Source organism: Aedes aegypti, chromosome 3 (genome assembly GCF_002204515.2).
Source record: "Aedes aegypti strain LVP_AGWG chromosome 3, AaegL5.0 Primary Assembly, whole genome shotgun sequence".
Classification (NCBI taxonomy): domain Eukaryota; kingdom Metazoa; phylum Arthropoda; class Insecta; order Diptera; family Culicidae; genus Aedes; species Aedes aegypti.
Window position 1 is genome coordinate 258,804,185 of NC_035109.1, and position 24,995 is coordinate 258,829,179.

Genomic DNA, 24,995 nt, shown 5'->3' on the forward strand with positions numbered 1-24,995 from the left:
TATAGTTTGAATCAACATTCAAAAGTAGGCGCCTTCAGCATATGGACCAATGCACGAGTTCACTATTTGACGTTTGAGCGGTGCCGTGTTATTTATGTAACCATGGCAACTAGTGAATACGGCACCGCTCAAACGTCAAAATCGTGAACTCGTGCATCGGTCCATGGACCAGTGCACGAGTTCACTGATTTGACGTTTGAGCGGTGCCAAATTCATTCGTTGCCATGGTCACGTAAATAACACGGCACCGCTCAAACGTTAAAAAGTGAACTCGTGCAAAGGTCCATAGCAGCTCTTTGCAGCGCACAAAGTTAAACAAAAGACCATGGATTGTGATTGTGATGTATGTCAAAAGAAAATCAATTTGAAATAGTGGAAAAGTTCCTTAACTTTCCACAAACCCATTTTAAGGTTCAACCCCAGCATATTTGGGAACCTGTGCCGGGAAGTATTATATGAATATGAAAAGGGAATCCCTCCTCCAGGCGTCACTCGACAGAGCGGGGACCGCCGCCAAGCGAACAAGTGAGAGATGATGATTCGAGGGAGTACCAAACCAAGTGAGTGCTCCTTCTCCAAACCAAGACCGGTTGAATGTGTGCAAATTTATGAGTTTTGATGCATATTATGCCATTATGCTGTGGGGGCCCAGTGTTTCTTGATGCCGAAGTTGCATCTCGACATTCTTTATAGGTATCCAGCCGCGAATGTCAGTCAACAGAAGAGGCACCGTTTTTAAAAGCGGTCATGAATTCCATGCGTTGCCGGAGGTTACCCTATGGTGGGGCAACTTTGTAGACGGCTGTGCGGCTGCTGGAACGATGTGAACCTTTTTTCTCTGTATTATTATCATTATCGATGAGCCATTCAAGATAATGAGTCGATCGGAACAAGAATAGGGCTGCGGACAAATTGATAATAGATAATCATTCAATACACATGGATGCCTTAGAGGTGGAAACATAGTTAGAACGTACAATACCGTTATGTCGTAGTTATTTTAAACACAGCAAAACGTGTCAATTTTGGATCAATATTAGTAAAATATATAGTTTTATTATAAGCGTGAGAATCATAGCTTAAAGTTTTTCACTATGTTTCTTCCATTGTGTGTTATTTTTCAAACCTCGAGGTTCAGACAAGCTGTATTGAAGTCTTCCTTAGCCGAGAGGTTAAAGTCCACGGCTACAAAGAAAATCCATACTGAAGGTGTCTGGGTTCGATTCCCAGTCGGTCCATGATCTTTTCATAAAGGAAATTTCCTTGACTTCCATGAGCTTACAGCATCACTTGCCGTACGATATACGAATGAGAAAATGGCAACTTTGGCAAAGAAAACACTCAGTTAATAACAGTGGAAATGCTAATAAGAACACCAAGATGAGAATCAGGCTCGATCCCAGTAAGGATGTAATGCCAAACAGTAGAAGAAGAATAAATCTATATAAATAAAAATGGAATGGTGTTTGTATGTCACGAAATGGCGTACGAACGGGTGAACGGATATGGATGATTCTTTCTCCGCTTTGTTCGTCAAGGGTTCCGACGTGTTTGTAAATATAATAATCCCAGGATGTTCACTAGGAAAGTTGAAAAAACGAGAGTGAACGGAACTGTAATTTTGTATGGGACGATTCATAGCATTTTTCAACAGCCTACTTGATGGCAAGACGAAGTTTGCCGGGACAACTAGTAATTAGATAAAAATAAAAGTTCTCATTGACTAAAGCGGTCGCCCGATTGCTAATCAAGTACCAAACCATCCCCATCGAACAGTACCAGTTAAACCCAGTCAGAAGCACTTCCCGCGAAGCGTGCATCCAGCCAGTAAGGAGTTTAGGACAGAACGTTTATTTCATCTGTAATTGCATATTTTATCAAAAGCCCTCCTTGCCCACCGGACCGGACGGGAGATTCGTTCCTCTCTTTCAGCGACTCTTTATGCAAAGTTATTTATTTCTGGTTCCTCTGTGTTCGCGATTTCTCATTCATCAAAAAAAGGTTATTATCATATTTAGCTGTTGAACACGGTTAAAACCGAAGAACCCCGACCGACAGACGGACATTCAGTGACACAACGCATATGAAAAAGACCTCTGCGGCGGAATGTATGTGGTGTGGCACAAATCGTTGTTGGTGGCGGACGAGCGGAAATCATCAACGCCTTACGCTGACTGCGGGGACTGACTGCTGCACACTAGGGTAGTTCAAAATGCCAAAAATGTTTGAAATTCTTTTCTTTCTTTACGTTCCAACAGGGACAGAGTCTACTTCTCAGGTAAGTGTTCTTATGAGCACTTCCACAGTTATTAACTGAGAGCTTTCTTTGCCAACTGACCATTTTTACATTCGTTGATCGTGTGGCAAAAACGAAGAACAAGATGCACCGATAAGTTGGCAAAATTTTCCTTTGTGAAAAAATCCTAGACCGGGATTCGAACCCATGACACTCAGCTTGGTCTGTGCGTTTACTGCTACGGCTATCTGATCGCCTTTCCCAGTTGTCCCTGAGGTGCCTGCCATTTCTTCGTTACAATTTCCATGATGAAACTAGAGTTTTTCGAAATTGTCAGCTATTTTGATGAGGATTCTAAAGTAGCCCAAAGACGTTGAAGGGGTATATGTAAATTTATATTGGGGGCTTCGTAGCCGTGCGGTTAGTGTCACCAGGCATTTAGCCGCATCGTGCTAGGGAGTGTGGGTTCGATTCCCGCCTCAGGCCGGTAAACTTTTCGTGAGGACTGTTTTCCGACTGTGCCACTGGGCGTTGCATGCTAGTCCGTTGTCTAGTGTGGTGCTTCCTTCAAAGGGCATAAATGCCCACTGGAAGCATTAACGTGTCAGTGTCTTTTTTTTTTTTAATATTAAGAAATTAAAATACAACTTCCAACATTATCGGAATATCGGGAAATGGTTGCCCTTGAAGTATCAAAGAATCCCATTTTTTAGTATAAATGATAAAAACTATATGATAAGCTTCTTGATTTTTTTGTTTTTTTTATACACATAATTTGAACCGCCCTGCTGCACACTTCCCCAAGACATCTGTAAGTAAGCAACGAGCAAAATCGAAATTTCAGCTTTACTTGGTTGAGCTGAAACGATAACATGATTTGATATTTGCATATAAAACAGTTCACTCCTGTCAGCCGCTTTCCGTTTTGCAGCAGCTGAAAGAGCAGTGTGTGATGTTTGGCTGACTGCAATGTGCATCTCGAGATGGGATTTCCACCCGCACCAATCTGTGACTCCACCATTTGCAGTCCGGTTTTTTTCGGTTGAGCATCATTTCGTGCAATGGTGGAAAAGAATCAATTTAAAAGCTTTCAGTGATTGGCATGCTCAACGTCGTCTCTGACGGAATACATTCTTGCATGCGTCAGAGATGTGGGATAGTTTTTTTAGTCTCTGCGTAATCCTAAATATCGTGGAATTTGAATAGCTAAGTCCCATGAATGAGAACAAACTTCGAGTAAACTGCTGATATTGGTGAAAGGATTATGCGCAACCTAATGTGCTTAGAAAGGAATGAGAATGCATTTCTTCAATAGCGGACCATTCGATTTTATAACTCAAAAAAGGTTCAGTAAACGTAATCGTTTGAAGGGGCTCTTGTCAGTATCGTACATGGAGGCGGCTCTTTAATACTTACAAATCAAAACTTGTTTTTTCATTTTATTTTTTTTTTATTTAATTTCTTTATTACTATCACTTTAAACATTAAGGTACCGCGGGGCAAGTGGGAACGAAAAAAACGATAGTTCAAACAGATTGTTCAATAAAATTTTCAAATGTCAATATTTTTCAAATCCAACAACACAATCACGCTTTGGTAACATATTTGCTGGTGTGTGCATGAAACTAATCGAATAATTTCGAAATTGTGAAAACCTTGGAAGAAAGTTTTAGAATGAGCCAATAGACGCTGTTACCTCGCTAAGCGGGGCAAGTGGGACACATCCAGTTTCATGCGTCAATCCACATGAGTAAGTCAACTATTACAATAATAGAATTGATAAGTCATTTTAATTACAAGTACATATTTGATGTACAGAACGGATCAAGCAGAAAATACGTTACGTTTTAGGAAGAAACCCTTTATTTAATAGTATGTCACCTCACATTTAATATTAACTGAAAATTCCTCAATAAAAGCGTAAAGAGGAATTAAACATGTTCAAAATATATCATTTATAAGTTTGGTACTTAAAATGTAGCCAGTGCCGTAGCGTATGGTTGGCCAGGTTGGCACCCGCCAAGGGCGCCAGCCTTTTGGGGGTGCCAAAATGCGTCACGCATTTAATAAAATTTTAAAGAGATTTTTTTGGAAAGGGCGCCTCTTATGTCACTACTTTTTCAAAAGAAATTCATTAACGTTATAATGAAAAATCCTGAATCATTTCTAAAGATGTTTTGTATGATTCCCATACATTAATTTTTAAAATTTAACATGCTACTTGCTCTATCTCTAAGTGATGTTCCTTGTATTTTCGATAGCCGTTAAAATTTACTTAAGTATTAACCTTGTTTGTGGTATTCAAGTGTAGGTTCATATTGAGAAGAAATGAGGAAATATTAAAAAAAAACTTGATACTGATTATTATAATTTTAAAGTAATCCAACACGAAACAAAAATACTATGAAACGTGAACGAAAATTATTGATTAACAGTATTTTTTTAATACAATCTCTCTGAATCACAGGTTGAATTCTCACAAAATCCTCATAGAATCTTTCACATGGTTCAGAGTACGGTTAATAATCATAGCAGAAGATACTGAACAAGGGCTTTCACATGATGCAAGGAGGATGTCGGGCGGATTTTTTTGTGAACAGAACATTCGGAACATCTAAATCTGGCAAAAGCTCTCATATAATCCTGAACAACATCTTCAGAGAATTTCGTGTCAGTGAAGAGCAAACATGAGTTATTTTGTTCCTAGTATGTACATACTCTATACTGACTGACATTTTTTTTGAAAATCTTTGATCTGTAAATGATTTAGCACTGTTGTATCAAGGGGTCGAATCACGGGCTTATTTTTCGGGTAACAATCACTCAAACACACGACGCGTTTACTCAACTAACGGAACACTAATTTATTGAGGAAATAGGTAATTTTTTTCTAAACTTTTTCTAAACTTTTCTTTATTCGCACGCTGTTGGTGGCAATTATTAACTCTTACTGATTGTTTAATAGAATACCGAATAGAAAAAAAGATCTAACGTGCAGATCGATAGAAACGCAGAAAACAGCTAACAAATGCATATGCAAATGCGTTTTATGCAGATTTACATCCACGAAGATGGATTCTAATTCATGGGTAATTCAAAATCAAATTGAAAGCAATCTAATTGCAACATGATTGGCTAGTGTGAACCGTATCAAGCACTAACCAATGTTTAATCACATTACAATATCATTTCTAACTCAACCCCAAGAATGGGAGCTGTTGGAAGTTCTAGAACAGTTGCAATCTTCTTTTAGTAAATTACTCACACGAGTAACACCGAAACAAGGCTATAGAGTAGCCCTGCTTATGTAGCAAATTCAGCGCTTCTACCCAAGCGCGTATTAATTAATAAAACTATTTCCTAGTCTTCTACGAATTTTCTCTGGTTCCACTAAAAAATGAGGAAAGTCTTAAAATTATATTTTATCAATTGTTATTAAATTCTCTTTTATTAATTGTTGTCCACCTGAATGACCAAGCGGTTAAAAGGTTTCTAATAAACAAACAAACAAACAATTGTTGTCCAAAGGATTTGACAAATTTGCTTCGATTTATTGGAAGACTATTGGCAAAATAACTTAAAAATGATTTCTGAAAGAGTTGTTAAGCAAAATCATTGTAAAACTTCTTGATGCTTATTTGTTATTATTTATTAAAACAAATAAGAATATAGTTAACTTAAGAGTACTTAAGAGATCATAAAATTACAAACGATGGTCCAGTGATTTCAAGAACATTTTTGTTTATGTTGTGCTCAGTTGTTTCTGCAGTTGCGTCTTATGAAAAATCATTTTCTTATGAATTTCTCCAAAACATCTTTCATTTAATCATCAACAGTTCTTAAGAATAACTGTCTGGTGAACGTTCTATTGATTTATTTTTGATCATGCTTTGGCAAAAATAACGGCTTTGTCGGACCGCCGAAATGCTGTATTGTTTGTCGCTAGAGCTATTTCCATCCTTGGTAGGGCAAGAAGATACCTTAAGATGTATTGGTTAGTGTTATCGGCTAATCATGGCTGATTAGCACAAATTTAAAAGATTGTTCCCGTGTAAAGGCAAGCTCACCTCTTGTTTTCAATGAAGTAATCGATGGGATTTTGCAAAATAAGAAATACATGTTGGTTTGAGATTTTTGAAAATACCTTTTCTTATGAGGATTTTCAACAAGGCACGGGGCAAGTGTGCTACTCATATAGGGCAAGAAGACCATCTGAGTTCCTTACCCAAAATGTACATTCTAGAGTATGGCACAAATCTCCCAACTGGTGGGGAACGTGCCTTTGGAGCCGGCCTTCTGATACATTCTAGAGTAAGTACCGATAATAACTGCAGGATAGAGGTTAACTTTATAGTAAAACGGTAATATTACAAAAATATTTTTTTTTCATCCTATTTGGCTTTCGGAACAATAGTAAAACTATGCAGAAACACTTTTGAATGTTTAAGATATTTGTTTTTACTTAGTTGGAATAAAACATTAATTTATTGCAATATTAGACAAGAAAAGCAAAACTTCATAGGTTTAATATGAGAAAATTGCCTTGTTCCTTTTGCCCCTTAAGTTATACTATTTTTGTTTAGACAAAACTCCATGTTTAAAGAACTTTTTGCGAAAATTTCATCGCAACTGGATCATAAAATCGTAGATCATTATTACTGTGCGAAAAAAATCAATATATTTTGGACTAAATGGAATTTAAACCTTGAATTCCAATTTTACATTCTTGTAATATTATTCAATTATCGCGTTGGCTATTCGGCATTTTTGAAATTTTTCGTAGTAAATATTTTTTGCTGTAGTATTTACACCCCAATTAAACCTCAATTAGAACTTAGTTTATACTTATCCTGGGTTAAACATCAGAAAATTGATTTGAACTATGTGAAAATAGTGGTGGCACTCTTGCCCTATGTCCCCCTATTCCGGCGTTCATTTTAAATCCACACCCGCTTGATTTTTTTATTTTCCAAGAACGCAAATAATGCAAATTTGCCAAATATGTAACATTTGATGATTTTCATTATCACTGCTCATCAATCAATCACAATCAAGTTCGGTGGATTTTTCTTGCAGAGAACAATAATTGACTAGTGTTTTACGATAAGTTTAGTCACATACAAACTTGCATTATGGAAACAAAATTGACTTAGGGGCGCCCAAAGGGATGTTTGGCAAGGGCGCCGTGAGGCCACGCTACGGCTCTGAATGTAGCACATAAACAATCAATAATTGACGAAATTATAAATGTGTTTTGTTATTATTTATATGCATGTCAGAAAACCACCTTATGGGATGGAATTGTTTTCCATCACTACTTAATTTGGTAGAAATAACAAATAAAGTTCAAATAACATAGAAAAGTAATCGTTCACATGATGCATTTCAAATTTCAGCCGTGTGTCTGTTCAATTTTGAAGTCGTATTTCAAAAATAAAAAAATAATTAAAAAATAAAGAATAATAACACTTTTCTTCTCCCTTGTATGCAATTACGTAATTTGAGGTTGATCTTTTTTGATAAAAATCATTTGCTTGAATGTTTTAGTGCTAATCTCTAGCAACATGTATGAAACGTGTACGAAAAGTTTTGATTCTGGTTTTTGTTTTGATAGGTCCAACTAACCCCAGGTACAAATATATTTTGAGGTATGATAGACCATCGAAAATTTCATATGAAATGAAAACAAAATACTGTTTTATCGATAGCAGCTTGTAATAATACTAAAAATTATAGCTTACTGAAGGAAATTCGATTTAAAACACATTTATTTTTTGCGTGAAACTGTTACATGAACCACATGGTAAGAAAAATAACAATATGTTTAGTACTAAATACATTCCTTGTCATTATATCTTCAACTTTCTAGAAGAATACCCCTATGAAAAACTTTTCCGAAACGCCCCACTTACCCCGGATTCTCACTTGCCCCGGGGTACCTTGCATTAATTTCTAATATCTAGATGTTCCGTGTTAGACTACACTATCATTCTGATTTGGTAAAACTAAATTAAACTCTTCTTGACATTTTGTTTACAACATATTGAATTAAATTCAGAAGTTCCAAATTCTTTACAGGTGAGTGGATTTCACCTGTTTATAAGAGAAAAACGCTTTAATTTTACTTACTTAACCTAGATATATAACGCGTTAGTCGTGGCAATAGAAGGTTGCAACGATTTTTGTCTTAAATTAACAATTATTTAACTCACAATTTGTTGTTTGTTCTAAAACATTAGGAGAAGTCTTCCATTTTTACATGTGTGAAGAAAAATTATCCAGACATTTTTGCAATCGACTACAGATGACACGCAGACTTCGTCCTTTGGCGGAGAGGCCTGTGTCATCCGCAAACAAGGATTTTTGACATCCCTGAGGTAACTCAGGTAAGTCAGATGTGAAAATATTGTATAATATTGGTCCCAAAATGCTGCCTTGAGGAACACCAGCTCTTACAGGAAGTCTTTCAGATCTGGAGTTCTGATAATTAACCTGAAGTGTACGATTTGACAGATAACTTTGAATTATTCTAACAATGTATGTTGGAAAATTAAAGTTTTTTTATTTTATTTTACAATCAAACCGTCATGCCAAACACTGTCGAATGCTTTTTCTATGTCTAGAAGAGCAAGACCAGTGGAATAGCCTTCAGAATTGTAGGAACGGATCAAATTTGTTACACGTAAAAGTTGATGAGTGGTCGAATGTCCATGGCGGAATCCCAACTGTTCATTGGCAAAAATTGAATTTTCTTTGATGTGGGCCATCATTCTGTTCAAAATAACCTTTTCAAAAAGTTTACTGATGGAGGAAAGCAAACTGATTGAACGATAGCTAGAAGCTTCTGCAGGATTTTTATCTGGTTTCAAAATTGGAACAACCTTAGCATTTTTCCATTTGTCAGGAAAATAATTGAAAACATTTGTTGAATATATCAACTAAAAATGATAAGCTACTTTCTGGAAGTTTCTTGATGAGGATGTAGAAAATTCCGTCATCGCCAGGAGCTTTCATATTTTAGAATTTTTTAATAATGGTTCTCACTTCTTCCAAATCAGTCTCCCAGGCATTTTCGAAAACGTTCTCTTGATTGAGAATATTTTCGAACTCCTGAGTAACTTGATTTTCAATTGGACTATTAAGTCCTAAATTAAAATTGTGCGCACTTTCAAACTGCATAGCAAGTTTTTGAGCTTTTTCGCAATTAGTTAGTAATAATTTGTTTTTCTCTTTCAATGCCGGCATTGGCTTCTGAGGTTTTTTTCAAGATTTTAAATAATTTAAAAAAGGGCTTAGAGCCAGGGTCCAATTGAGAAAAATGTAACAGGGACATGATCAGAAAAACCAAATCAGCATGAATAACTAATTGGCTACAAAGATGACTAGAGTCGGTCAAGACCAAGTCAATCGTAGATGGATTTCTAGAAGAGGAAAAACATGTAGGGCTATCAGGGTTTTGAATTGTGAAATATCCTGAAGAGCACTCATCAAATAAAATTCTGCCTTTGGAATTACATTGAGAATTATTCCATGGCCGATGTTTGGCATGAAAATCATCATTGACAAAAATATTTGACTTATTGCGAGTCAATTTTCGCAAGTCAGTTTGGAGCAAATTAACTTGCTGCCAGTGCATTGAAAAGGCAAATAGGCAGCTATGAAAGTATATTTACCAAGCTGTGTTTCAACAGAAACACCTAAAGTTTCAAAAATTTTAGTTTCAAATGACGAAAACAGTTGATGTTTTATACGTCTATGAATGATGATTGCCATGATGCCCCATCAAGTCGATCGTTACGATAAACAAAAAAGTTAGGATCTCTTTTGAGTTTAGATCCAGGTTTAAAATACATTTCGGTATTGTCTGCTATATGCACGTTATTAACCGTAAGAAAATTAAAAAGCTCGTCCTCTTTACCATATAGAGAAGGAGCATTCAAATTTAAAATATTTAAATTATTATTTGGATCCATTAGAAAAACGTAATCCAATAACAATCTGATTTGTAAATTTTACACCTACTTATACTGCTTCAGTCATAGTGGTGGCTTTGAACATTGCATCAATCATAAGATTCAATTGTTCAGTTATAAAAATTAAAATCAGAGGCAGACATATCACTTGAAGTGGGTACATTTGATGATTTCCCATTAGAATTTTCGGTAGACGAAGAAGCTGAATAGGAGTTACTTGTGGTGGTAGTTTTTTTTTCATTTGATTTGAAACAAGTAAAATTGGTACTCATGGAACGAATAGGGGAGGAGTTCAAATTACCTGCTACGATATTGGTAGATACATTCGAAATTGAAAGATTCGAACGGCTAACCGACAGATTAAAATTAGTTTGTGAATGAGCATGATTATAATCTTCCTGATGGGTATGATTCCTAATCAAGCAATTGTTAACTGAAAAATGAGCATTGTTCGATACTCTACCAGGCAAATTCTGGAAACGACCGTAATCGTAACGGATATTATCTTTCATCTGCCTGGCACGAGCCTCAACGGATTTCTTGCGTGAAGGGCAATTCCAAAGTTTGACTTATGATTAGCCCCGCAATTAGAGCATATAAACTTGGTGGTATCCTCTTTCACTGGACAGACGTCCTTAGCGTGAGAAAAGCCTCCGCAAAACATGCATTTAGCATCCATGCGACCATTTTTGATCTCTTCAGGTGACTTATAGTCACTTGAGAGACCTTTCAAGACAGCTTTGAACAAACGTTCAGTTTTGTCGTCATAAGTAAAAAAATGTGCTTTTTCTCTTCAAGATGTTTGAGAAGAATTTCGCGATCTTTAAGAGTTTCCGGCAAAACGCGACAGTCCCCTTTCTTTGCGATTTGGAAGGAAACCTTGATTCTCCTAATGGAGTTCAAGATCTCCTGCCTAAATCCCCCAAATTCGGAACAACTGACCATGATAGGCGGCACTCTTTGCTTCCTCACTTGAATCAAAGAGCCTGGGCTAGAGGCTGCTTTGATTTGGTGTTTGGAAAATTTGTCTAGAGCATCGAACTGATTGCTCATTTCGATACAATTATTCATTTCATTTTTTTTTATTCATGTTAACTAAATAAATGAATGAACCCTTCCTTTTGTTTGTTGTTGATACCATGTTAAGTTAATAAACGGAAGAAGACGTGACCTCCTAAGAGGTTTTTTCCCAAGACGGTGTCCAAGAAGGACTACCACCGCTAGCTTTCGCCAACGGGTCCAACGAAAAATCGAAGGCACGGGTCCAAACAAGGATCCAGACAAGGGGAACAATCACCAGCGTTTCGATACTACCAGAGAAGCGCCGTTTTTTTTACCTATTATCGTTTGATTGGTTTAATAAAAATTAACTAAACTTGTATTTTCTGTATTATTTAATCAAATCAATTTCCAATTTTTATCTTTATATAATCAGTTCACGACCAACGTATACTACATTATCTGCACAAACGGTACAAAAGTAATTGTGAATATGCGCATAGCTATCTTCGAACTTTCTGCAAGGTACTGTTTTCTTCAAATTGAACATTTACAATGTTTGGATTTTTTGGTAATATTTTCTCAGCATTACAATGGTTTCAGACATCAAGAAGGAAGATAATTTATATTAAAGGGAATGTACGAAAGCGCACTTCACCATAGATTTTTGGGATCGATCCGCTCCTTGTTTTGCTCACATAGTAAATTGACGTATCAGTTAGATTGTAGACAAAAAAATAACTATTTAGCCATAGGCACAGTCTAGATCGGAAACCTTTTTAATGTTGGATCAATCAGGGAAAACGAATCATTGATAACGGTTTCACACCACTTTCCAAAATTACCCTGGATCGTTTTAGGGAGATTGCATATTACCAAATTATTTCCGTTTAACCAATAGGAAATAATATCGGGAAGATGAACAATAAGTTGAAGGAACGGGCTGCATTCTTTTACTCCAAAATACAACTACCATTTTATGCTTTCAAATTAGCCAAAAAGTAGCAATTTGTCAATAAGATCAGTTGATTTTTTATTGATGAGCGACGTCGATCACAAGCGGCTCTGAATATGAACGTCAATGTTCACCGATCGGTGTTGCTCAAGGCCTACCTCTGTAAAGAGCATCAAGTTAGCATGAAATCGTCCGATTTTTACTCATGAGCTGAACTTTTTCAATGCTTGCTGAAAAGTACGGTTTTTGTAGCACTGAAAAGTACTGTTTTATTGCTTTGGGTAGTTTTTAAGCATACTTCCAAGAGCAGAGAGAATTCGTGTACGCACAGCACGAAGGTACGATGCGCACTGATATTTCCGATAAAAAGTTTTGGCAACCAAAGGCGCTTGAAAGTTCACTGATTGATTATGTACCTCTTCTGAACATCTTCTTCAAAATATATGGGTGCTCTTAAAATATTACTGTAACGGAAACTAAATTAATGCTTCAAACCAAGGGAGTATATGCAACAAGATACGCCTGCAGTTCATCTTTAATGAGTGCTACTCAACATCTCGTTGATTGAGGGTTGAAAAGTATTAGCGGTTACTCTCTGTCTTGTTCCGCATTAGACCTTTATAAGTAATCTAGAACAGAGATACTCATGTTCATACATGATTTCTTATCTACTTAGCTTGTACACAGTGCACGATATGACCACTCTTGAGTAAAGGAAACAAAATTAACATTTTCCACCATCCATTGATCTTATGAACTCAATATAAAGCTTTCTTCATCTTTCAGTATAGGTACTGCATCAAATAAATTTTATCGCATCTGTTTCTTCGGTATCCTCCAAAAAAGCTCCCAGTAGCAATTTCGCAACGAAAGCTAACTCAATATCCGAGCTTGATGCACCTGTTATCGTGTCAATAAATCCAACACCTTGTGAAGCCAACCCACGACGGTTGCACCACCCAAGATTGCACATCGAAGAAAGTTCTAGTCGTTGTCGTCGTCGTCATCGTTTGGGAGTTCCCTCCAAGCGAAAGCGAAAGCGACATCGGCATGTCCCGACTAGACGAAAGGAACAAAATCATAACAGAATGTGTTTTCCTTATAAGATTTCTATATATCATCAAATGTTATAAAACATGTACCATTAGTAGTGAATATAACAAAAAATATTTTGTTTTATGATTATAACTAAATTATAACAGAATATGCTTCAAGGATGTTGCAGAATACCAAAATTATTGCAAAATATGTTACTGTATATAATTTTGGATGTAATTCAAATAAAACTTAACTTTCAAATTTTTGTCATTGCAAAAATATAACAAATGTAGTTATAAATCTGTTATAAGAACATAACAAGTTGAGAACCAAGCTATCTTGATAACAAAATCATATCAACTACTATTGTTTTATATGTGTTATAGTGTTGTTGTGTAGTCGGGGACGACGAGCCCCATAACACCAGGGCAGCAAAATGGTTGGGGAAAACGCGGGGAGCCGGCGGATTTAACACTCGAATTTAATTAAAGTTTGAGGAAAATTCGACAGCTGCTCAACTCTTCTGTCAAGTGCGGGAGTGAGTCTGCAACAAGACTTCGTTCGTTCGCCGTCTTCTGATGGATACATGAGCACTAAATCAAGCGGTTGTCGCATCGTGGCTCATTCTGCTGCTCCGAGGAAATGACAACTTTGCCACCCGTAAAATGACAGATTATGTGGCAGTAAATCCATTCACGAGCAAACGTTCAAAGGGAACCTGGCTAATTATCCGTCAGAGAGCGGCGATTAAGAAGTTTATTGTTATTACGTGTTTTTGAAAAGTTTTCCCGCGCTACCGAATCAGACGTCCCGTGAAATGCCGGAAAACTCTGTCACATGTCCGGTGGAGTTTTCTCGCGCTAGTTGAGATTCGTGTTGCTGTCTGGTAGAACGAGAAATTTAAGAAGGCATTCAGCTGCTATCGGTCGTAAAACCTTATCGAGCTGGCGGATGCAAACGCTAAGAGGAACGTTGACACGAGGTCAACAATTACTTAATTAGTTAATGCCTCTGATTCATCATGGCCTTGTACTACAGAGGGATATTCAGAAGTTTTATTTAATTGAATGAGATGAGCAAATAATGAATTTGAATGTTATGCATTTTCATGAGTTTTTCATTATATTTCTATATCATACCTAATTATAAATTTTCTGCATAACAACTCAAGGGTCTAAAACAACTATTCTAATAAAGAGTTTACGGAATCAAATTGCGACATACACACAAATATTAATACTTACAAATATAAAACTTTCAGGGACTAAAATAAATCCTGTTATACATATTTTCTCAGGTTTGTGTTATTCAATTTCAATTATATATCCAAATCTTCCTCTGATTTCACTTCCTTAGGATGCTTCCGAAATGCCGACTTCATGATGGCTCAGTACTTTTCAATTTGCTGCAGTTCCAGTGCGTTCGGGGGGTTGAGATGCTTCGGTACGAAATTGACCTCCTTAGCCTTGTACCACTTCTTTGGCCGAGTAGTTAGAGTCCGCGGCTACAAAGCAAAGCCATGCTGAAGGTGTCCGGGTTCGATCCAAGGTGTCCGGTCAGTCCAAGATCTCTTCGTAATGAAAATTTCCTTGACTTCCCTGGGCATAGAGTATAATCGTACCTGCCATATAATATACGCATGCAAAAATGGCAAAATTGGCAAAGAAAGCTCTCAGTTAATAACTGTGGAAGTGCTCATAAGAACACTAAGCTGAGAAGCAGGCTCTGTCCCAGTGAGGACGTCATGCCAAGAAGAAGATGCCTTGTACCACTCCACTTAGTCTGTAGCACTGATCGACGGATTCCATGGACAATGAATGTATTTTGAGACACTGGTGCCAAAATTGCAAAATTACAAATATTCGTCCATGCTTGCGTGATCCAAAAATGTTTTCCGTATTCAAAAAAATTACTAATTAGGCGATACTGCAAATTTCAAACGATTTTCAAACATCTCTACTTTAGAAAAAAGGCGTGAATATTTCAAGTAAATGTTTTCTGGCTCTATGACACTACCCCGTATGGGTCACTACCCGAACGCCATTACCCCGAATGCATAATATTTTGAGACTAATTCTAACTAGAAGGTGGGGGGATATTTGTACGGTTCCATTTAAGTACTAAACGATTTTGTTAAACATGTTAAAACGCGTGTTTTTGCTGAACATCTCACCTCTCTATATCTTAAAGTCAAATGATTATCAGTCGAATTCGTTTTAATAAAGCTTATTTGTTTGATAGTCAAAACCTATGCAAAGACGTTTATAGACAATAGTTTTTATCAAATGCCGAAAGGGAGATATGGTACTTTCATGATTTCTGAGAGTTGTCTGCGCCATTTTGCGCCGAAGCCAGCTATAGAGGCCTAAACTACCCCTTGAAAATAGAGTAATTCGTGAATAACTTGTTACTTCAAAAGATAGAGTGATGATATGTTCAGCAAACACACGGGTTTTTTCATGACTTCATGACAATAACTTTGTAGGAAACACAAAAATTTTAAAAATCTTGGAAAAATTTTGTGTTAAAAAGTATGATTTTTGGGGGCTATTCACATACAACGGCATATATCTCAAAAAGTATAAGAGATAGAAAAATCGTGTCTTCAACAAAGTTGTTTCGAATTGCCTATTCTACAACTTTGTCGAAGACACCATATGTCTATCTAAATGTTTTGAAAAAAAAATAGTTTTTCTATCTCACTGCTAGGTGGAAAAATCACAAATCTTTTTTCGTCAAAAGTTGCGCTTTAATATACCAAGAAACTCCTCCGAACAAACTATATCGCTAAAATCAACAATTTGGGCGCTATTCAAAAAGCGCATGAAATCGAGAAAATAATACATAGTGGGATGCAATTCTAAACGGAAGAAAATGTATGCTCAATGTTTCAGGAGTCTTGGAACACGGTTTAAACCATCATTTAAACTTTAAAGCGTCAAACTTACATTTCACTCACAACAAATTTACCCCCTCGCCAGTCTCGATGGAAATCTGGCATCAGCGTTTTAGCGATATAATTAATGGAGCCACACTCTTTTCGACCACTTCGTACTCTTACGAGAAAATTCTGCTGCTGGGATGCTGTTTGCGCCGTTGTTTGTTCGAAAACATCATTAAAAGTAACTTCCTGCGCAAGCGAGCAATGATCTTGATTAAGCCGTTTATGGAGCTGTCTATCGTTCATATCTGGTGAATCTCTTTCCTCTGTTCTGAAGCTGTGTTAAAACCGCAAACCATCCGAAAGGCTGATGGAGGCCTGGGCGTTAGTGGCTGGTGTTGATTAGCAATTTTATTGTTCGCAAGCCTACACCAGCCACACATCCGATGAACTGGAGGCTGAAATCGGAGGTCTCGACAAGACGAAACGATCAGTAAACTTGACGGAAAGGTTAAATGGAAAGCGTTATTACCATAAATTTTAAAGTACAAACGAGAGGAAATAGTCGCTTGACAATTTTTGTAGACCATCATTGCACATTGGTCCATGGAACGAAGTTAAGTGGAATAAATTTAAAACTTGAAAAATGTATGAGATAGCGTTTGGTGTCTTTTGAACATTTGTTTGTCTATCGACACGAATGCCACGTTAATGGTAAAGGGGCGGTCCACTAATTATGTAAGGGTTTATGGGGGGGGGGGGGTTCTGAGATTTCTTACGCGCCATACAATTTATTTTAAATTTTCATACAAAAAATCTTACCATGGGGGCAGGGGGGGTTGAAAAACACCGAAAATTGTCTTACGTAATCAATGGATCGCCCCAAAGTGTCGCAAATAAATAATAATAATAATTAGTTTGTCTGGTCGAGACGCGTTATATGCCAAATGTGTTAAGCGCTTTTGAAATTCACTCTTAGACTTTTTTATTTCAAAAGATAGCACAATAAAATATGGTAGAGTAGTGAAAATATGAAAACCTTATGGAACATTATTTGTTACTTTTAGATATGAGCAAAATACACAATTTCTCTCAAGACCTCAAACCTTTAAAATTTTCCTATGAAAATATATTAGCGTTTTTGTAGTTTTTTCATCCACTTTTTCAAGCGTAACATTTCAAAATAGCGCAATTGGTCGATTTTTGAACAAGAATATCGCAAAGTGTATTTTACAAAACATTGGTAAAAGTGTTTTTTGGATTGTCTGTAATAAATGCGTTTTGAATAATTCCCATATTTTACTTAGAAAACATTTTTTCCGACTTCTTGAGATTCTAATATAATTACAGACGAATATTTTGTAATACATTCATAAAAAATGAGTCCTTCTTAGCGAGAAAAAGAAGATTGTAGATGTTAATCATGTCTATTTTTTATTTACAAAACACACTGCAATGGAATCCTAGTATTCACAATAGAATCCTGACATCGACACTGGAATCCAACGATCCACATCAAAATCACAAGATCAACACTGGCAGTCCACACTGGAATTTAAAGATCCACATTGGAATCTCAAGATCCACACTGTAATCACAGGATCCATATTAGAATCCCAAGATCCATACTGGAATTCCAGCATCCATACTGGAATCCCAGGATCCACACTGAAATTCCAAAATGCACACTGGAATTTCTGAATCCTCACTTCAATCATAGGATCCACACTGGAATTGGAACTCACACTGACTTCCAGGATTCATACTGAAATTACAGGATCCACAATGGAATCTAAAGATCCCCATAGGGATCTCAAGATCCACAAGGGAATTGCAGGATCCACATTGTAATTTCATTGTTTCCGTGAGGTCCGAACAAAAATGCCGGTGAACTTCGAGACTGTGAACGGAGGGAAAATAAGTACGCGAGACAGTATATGGGTTACACTTTCAACTGACTTCAAGCTATATTATTATTTCCTTTTATACAATTCATGTGATACGGTAACAATTGATGGGGAATACAAAGCAACAGCGACCAAATTGTCGCATTTATGATTTGGGAGAGAGAGAAAATTTTAGGCAATTCTAAAGATTGTATAAGACAATGGTTAACGTGGTCGGCGACTGGAGCGTCGCTGAATTCCGCTACAACATAAACCGCCCACCAAATTACCTTGTGGAATTTCTGCTCCGTTCCGACCTGGAACATACTCGTCGTCTTCTAACGGAACTCGCCGGATTCGTCGAACATCTCGCCTTGTAGTGCCGTTGGCTGTTTTGATTGAGACAACCCTGGTTAGGCCATCTTGGCCATGAAAAATTTCTACGACGCGTCCCATTGCATTGGCCATTGTTTGGGTTTATCGGTGTCCGTAATCAGTAATACAAAGTCACCAATCGAAACGTTCGGCGCCGAACGTTGCCACTTCGTCATACGCTGAAGGGATAGAACGTACTCCGCTTGCCACCTTGCACGAAACTCTTGCACTAACCGTTGAATGTACTCCCACCTGCTTAGGGAACCGACGTGGCGTTCCAACTGGTTGATCTCTGCCAAGGCATTTAGAGGTCGACCGATGAGAAAATGTGCAGGCGTGAGAGGTTGAGGTTCATTAGGGTCGTCGGAGAGAGCAGCGATCGGTCGAGAGTTCATACAGGCTGCTACCTGCGCCAGTATGGTGCTCAACTCTTCGAAAGTGAAACGAGTTTCCTCACCGAATTTGCTCAGGAAACCCTTTGCCACCTTTATCCCCGCCTCCCAAAGTCCACCGTGATGAGGCGATCTCGCTGGGATGAACACCCATTCGATTCCTTTGTTGGACAAGAAATCGATAAAAACGTCGGCGTCTATGGTTGTGTTGATCCGCTTGTAGAGCTCACGAAATTTCCTTGCTGCGCCACGAAGATTGGTTGCGTTGTCGGAGTAGACCTTGCTCGGTAACCCATATCGGCTACTAAAGCGAATGAAGGCAGCAATAAACGCAGATGTGCTGAGATCCGAGACCGCTTCGAGATGAACCGCTCGTGTAGTGAAGCAAACAAATAATGCGATGTAACCTTTACTAGGGGTAGCACCGCGCACTCGAAGGCTAATAATATTAATCGGTCTGGCATAATCAATACCGGTAATTGAAAACGGTGGATTTGGTTTTATTCGATCCGCAGGTAATTGTCCCATCAGCTGATATAGTGGTGCTGGTTTCGCTCGAACACATTGAACGCAAGTTCGACATATCTTACGGGCAACACTAATTCCACGAACGATCCAAAACCTTCGTCGCACTGCAGCCAGCAATGATTGGGGGCCACAGTGTAGCTGCTCGAGATGGTCGTGACGCAGGACGAGTGAAGTGAAAGGTGAGTGGTGAGGCAACAAAATAGGGTGTTTTGTATCGAGGCTGAGTTCCAAGAGATTCAATCTACCGCCCACCCTGAGGAGACGGTTTTCGTCGAGAAACGGCTTCAGTTGATGAATCGAACTGCCACGGTTTATCTCACGACCTTGATCCAATTGGTTGATCTCCTTCATGTAGTGCTTACTTTGAACATGTTGTACATATATTCGCATGGCCTTATCGATTTCTTGTGGAGTCAGGCGGCTTGCCGATCTCAACTCACGGTGCGAGAAGCGCAGCATTTGAGCTGTAATCTTTAGCAACAGTTGGAGATTGGGATAATATCTGGTTATCATCGCATCGAGAAAAGAGTTTTCATAGACTGCCAAATAGACTACTGCCTCGGTGCGTTGCTCTCTTTCGATCTGTCGCTGATGATTGATGTCAAGAGCGGAGGTAGATGGAGGTTGAAGAGTACTACATGATTCACTCCACTCAGGACCGTGCCACCAGAGAGGATTGTTGATGATTTGGTCAGGGAGAGCTCCTCGTGAGATTAAATCCGCAGGGTTGATGTGTGTGTCGATATGGTGCCAATTGATTGCCGGCAAATGAGTATTTATCTCCGCCACCCGATTGGCAACGAAAGTTTTCCAACGCGACGCACCACCATATATCCACGCCAAAGCCACCGTCGAATCCGAGAATGCGAGTATTTCGTTGATGGGTAATGAGATCGCTGATATAACGTTCGTCATCAGTCGTGATAATATCACCGCCGCACACAGCTCCAGTCGCGGCAACGTCGTTCGTCCATTGCCGATGGGTGCAATTTTGGATTTCGCACATAACAAATGCGATGATGTGTTTCCGTGTTTGTCTGCAGCTCGGATGTAGACGCAAGCACCCATGGCTCGCTCGGATGCATCACTGTAGCCGTGCAGACAGATGCGGGATGCGCCTCGTATGCCGATCACTCGGCGAGGTACCTGTAAGTATTGGAGATCGGAAAGATTTTGTACGAAAGATGACCAATTTTGCACAAACTCACCAGGGAGAGATTCATCCCAGTCCACCCTCAACTCCCACAACTGTTGCATGATTAGCTTCGCTTTAACGATTATTGGTGCCAATAGTCCAAGCGGGTCATAGATGCTGGCGATTTGCGAAAGCATGCTTCGTTTTGTGGGCTGAGAGATCTTGATCGGTGCATAAGTAAACTGGAATTCATCGCTGCACGGCTGCCAGTGGATGCCGAGGGCCTTGATGGTGCGTGAGTTGTTGAGTTCGATTGGTAGCTTCACTTCACGGTCTTCCGCAGGTACACCGTTGAGAACCTCTGAGCTGTTTGAAGCCCATTTCTGCAGGTGGAAACCACCAGCGGCGAATATTGTTGTCAATTGTTGGCGTAGTAAAACTGCTTCTTCTTCGCTGTCAGCGCCGGTTAACACGTCGTCCACGTAAGTACCCTTTTCTGCCTTTTCTACCGCTGTCGGATATTGTTCCTTATACGAGTGTAATAACTGCTGTACACATTTCGTTGACAGATACGAAGCGCTCTTCGTCCCATAGGTGACCGTATTAAGACGATATTCGCAGATTGGTTCGTTATCCGACCATCGCCAAAGAATTCGCTGAAAGTCGCGGTCTGCTTCGTGGACGTCCACCATACGATACATTTGTTTTATATCTCCAGTGACCACTATTGCCGGAAAACGAAACCGCAGCAGAATGTTGACGATGGAGTCTTGAAGAACTGGGCCAGCCATGAGTACATCATTAAGGGACTTTCCGCTGGTGGTCTTGGCAGAGGCATCGAATACGACGCGACATTTTGTCGTGGAGCTAGCTTCCTTCATTACACAATGATGAGGAAGGTAGATGGCCCCCTTCGGTGCTGGCCCATCAGCAAGCGTCATATGGCCAAGCTCATGATACTCGTGGAGAAACGAATGGTACTCCTGCTTTAAATGAGGGTTTCGCTGCAATTTTCGTTCGAGATGATGCAGTCGTTTTTCAGCCATTTGCCTCGAATCGCCTAGTTGACTTGGAGGGTGCAGAAACGGCAGTTGCACAGTGAACCTTCCCGCGTCGTCTCGAACGGTATGCTCGTAGAAGTGTTCTTCACAGCGTCGTTCTTCATCGGTGAGGTAGGGTACGGGTGTAGCATATTCCTCCAACTCCCAGAATCGACGCAATTGCTGGTCAAGGCTATCATCAGAGGTTGCCAACAAACACAATGGAGCAGTTTCAGTTGGTTGGATGTTGGATTCTCGATATCGACCGGCTACCACCCACCCTAACTTGGTGTTTTGTAATGTGGGAAGATTGTCGTTTGAACCAAGGGTGATTTTTCCAGGCTCGAGAAGCTGGAAGAAGAGTTCAATACCAAGCAATACATTGATTTTACCCGGACGGTGGAAAAGCGGGTCAGCCAGATTAATCGAGCTTGGAATTGGCCAACCTTTTATGTTCGCTGGTTTTACCGGAAGCGTTTTGGTGATTTTCTCGAGCACCATACACGGGACTGTTGTACTGAAATCCGTGCATCGGGATGCAATGACGATTTGTACGCATTTGTCTACATGCGCAGGAGTGGATGATATCCCTTCAAGGTCCATGTCCGCTTCCAGCAAGTCGAGGTCAAGTTCATTACAGAAGCTTTCGCTGATGAAACTTACTTGGGAGGCTGAATCTAAAACGGCCCGACAAGCGTGTGGTCGGCCTTGTTTATCTAAAACATTGATCGCCACTGTGGCGAGAAGAGTGTTATTCGCATCGAATTTGGTGGTGGAATCCAGGGCCGAAATCAAAGATTGAGCAACCGAACCATTGCCAGTGTAAGGAACATACGATGTCGGTGGAGCTTGTTGCGGATTTGAAGGTACCAAAGCCGAATGCAGCAGAGTGTGGTGGAGTTGGCCACATTTACGACAATTACCCGATCTGCATGTTTCGCCAGGGTGGTTTTGCAAACAATTATGGCACAGCATTTGAGATCTCAGAGCACTCAATCTCTCCTCGGAGCTCATATGGATGAACCTACCGCACTGATAAAGTGGGTGAGATGATCGCTCACAAACGACGCAATTTGAAGATGTGTTAGTAGCAACGAACGTGGTAGCTCCCCTATATTGCGCCCTAACGGGAGGTTTATAGGCAGTTGTTGCTCGTTGTTTGATAGGCTGTGCAGATTGCAGAGCAAAACTGCGAGAATCAATGAACGATAGGAATGATTTGAGAGTTACATCTACTTCGCGCATGTCAGCAACCTTTTGGTACCAAAGCTGTTTGGTTTCGGGATCCAACTTCTCGATGAGGATAAACAGTAGCCACGTATCACGGTCCTCTCTTTGCATGGCTTGCAATGCTCGGACAACCCCATCGGAGACATCGTGTAGTGATCGCAACCTATCTGCTGATGGCGTCGTCATGACTGGCTGGTTGAGGAAGCGTTCGATGTGTTTGTGGGCTATCTCGAGTGGTTTATCGTAGCGCGACTGAAGCTTCTGCAAAGCGGTAGTGTAGTTAGCATCCTCTATTTTAAGGTGTGATATGAGCGACGCAGCCTCACCAGATAGATTGGTTTTGAGGAAATATAATTTTGGCTATCCTTTAGCGATGGGTTCTGATCAACCATGCTACGGAACAGATCAATGAAGGACTGCCACACGAGGTAGTTTCCACTGAATACGGGCAAGCTCATGCGGGGCAGTTTCAGATCCGACAGCGGTGTAAGGACAGGGAGGGCATCAGGCGCTGCAGTAGATGTACTTGCACCAATGGACATTCTAGCAGACATCAACCGAAGCAGCTCTGCTTGCTGCTGTGCGAGTTGGTTTAATGCATCACTTTGTGGCGATGATCGTTCTTCTAGACTGCTATCACGACCTTGGATCACCTTGAGCACCTTTAATAGCCGATTTTTCAAGGTGATATAAACACTTTCGAATCGGCATTGTTGTTGAACAGCATCATCGTACAATTCATCATCTTCACTTGCGTCCAAAATTCTTTTATGCACAGTACAATACGCGGCCCATATGTCACCGAGCACTTCTAGCTCGGTTTGCACTTCGGTTTCTTCAGCCGTCTCAGGCTTCAAGTTAGAGATTTCCGCTCGCGGATAAGTTTTTCCATTTTGGAGTTCACACTTCAAGTCCTTGGGCACTTTCCTCGCAGAGAGTTTGTTCGATCGTTGTGTCGCGGATTGGCAACCACTATTGTCTATTTTATTGGCGGGTGGCGAGGCTAAAACGCGACACAATGCAATCGACACTACGCGATTCACGACGATAATTTTCGCGTATCCGGTTCGAAGGACCATATGTTTCCGTGAGGTCCGAACAAAAATGCCGGTGAACTTCGAGACTGTGAACGGAGGGAAAATAAGTACGCGAGACAGTATATAGGTTACACTTTCAACTGACTTCAAGCTATATTATTATTTCCTTTTATACAATTCATGTGATACGGTAACAATTGATGGGGAATACAAAGCAACAGCGACCAAATTGTCGCATTTATGATTTGGGAGAGAGAGAGAAAATTTTAGGCAATTCTAAAGATTGTATAAGACAATGGTTAACGTGGTCGGCGACTGGAGCGTCGCTGAATTCCGCTACAACACTCATGATTGACACTGGAATATCAAGATCCGTACTGGAATCCCAAAATTCACGCAGTAATCCCAGGATTCACATTGAAATCACAAAATTCACGCTGTTATCACAGGATTCACGAGAGAATAACAGGACCCACACTTGCTTTCCACAATCTATTCTGGAATCTCAGGATAATTTCAAGAATTTGGAAACCACGCTTATTGTAACGTAACTTTTGATGCGTTTTGATGCTGGCAAGAAATGCAGACAAATCAGCTCAAAAATTTGAAATATTCTATGCTTGGAGCACAAACTAGTAGAAGAAAATGCATGCTAGAAGGTAGAGCAAAATGCGATAGGGTGCCCCTAGCAAGCTTTATGACGGTAGACATTCGATTACCAATGTTTTCAGTTAAAATGAAATTTCGGGACACCCTATATGGCAATGTGGTTCCTGGATGGACGTTTATAAGAAGAGCAAGAATTTTCTGCTGTAATTTATTCGTCATCCGACTTATAGGTCTCATAATCAAGCTAATTCATACATTTTAGACCCTTTTTCAGAAAAAAATAATTTGTTTTTCCAGTGCAAAGATTAAGCGCCACCGATTTCCGACCATTATTGTATTGTTCCCACTGATATATGGATCTAGTTAGGTATTTGAAACAAAATGCGAGAAATCGAGAAATGTTCCTCACGAAGCAGCGATACACCATACAAATTGACACCAACCGTTTCCAGCTAGAGATTAGCACCAATAATTACCATCCGTATTCTAAAGCACATCAGGAAACAAACTCTCCAAAAGCGTTTAGCATCGATTGCCACTAGTTTCTTCGGCCCGTAAAGCTGTGTTTTATCGGTTCGAAAACGGAAATAAGTCTCCGAGTCCGAGTCTGAGCTTGTTAACTAAATTTCCTGCTTCAGCAAGCACACAGTAAGAGTTGAATGGTGAAAAAAAAACGCGGCC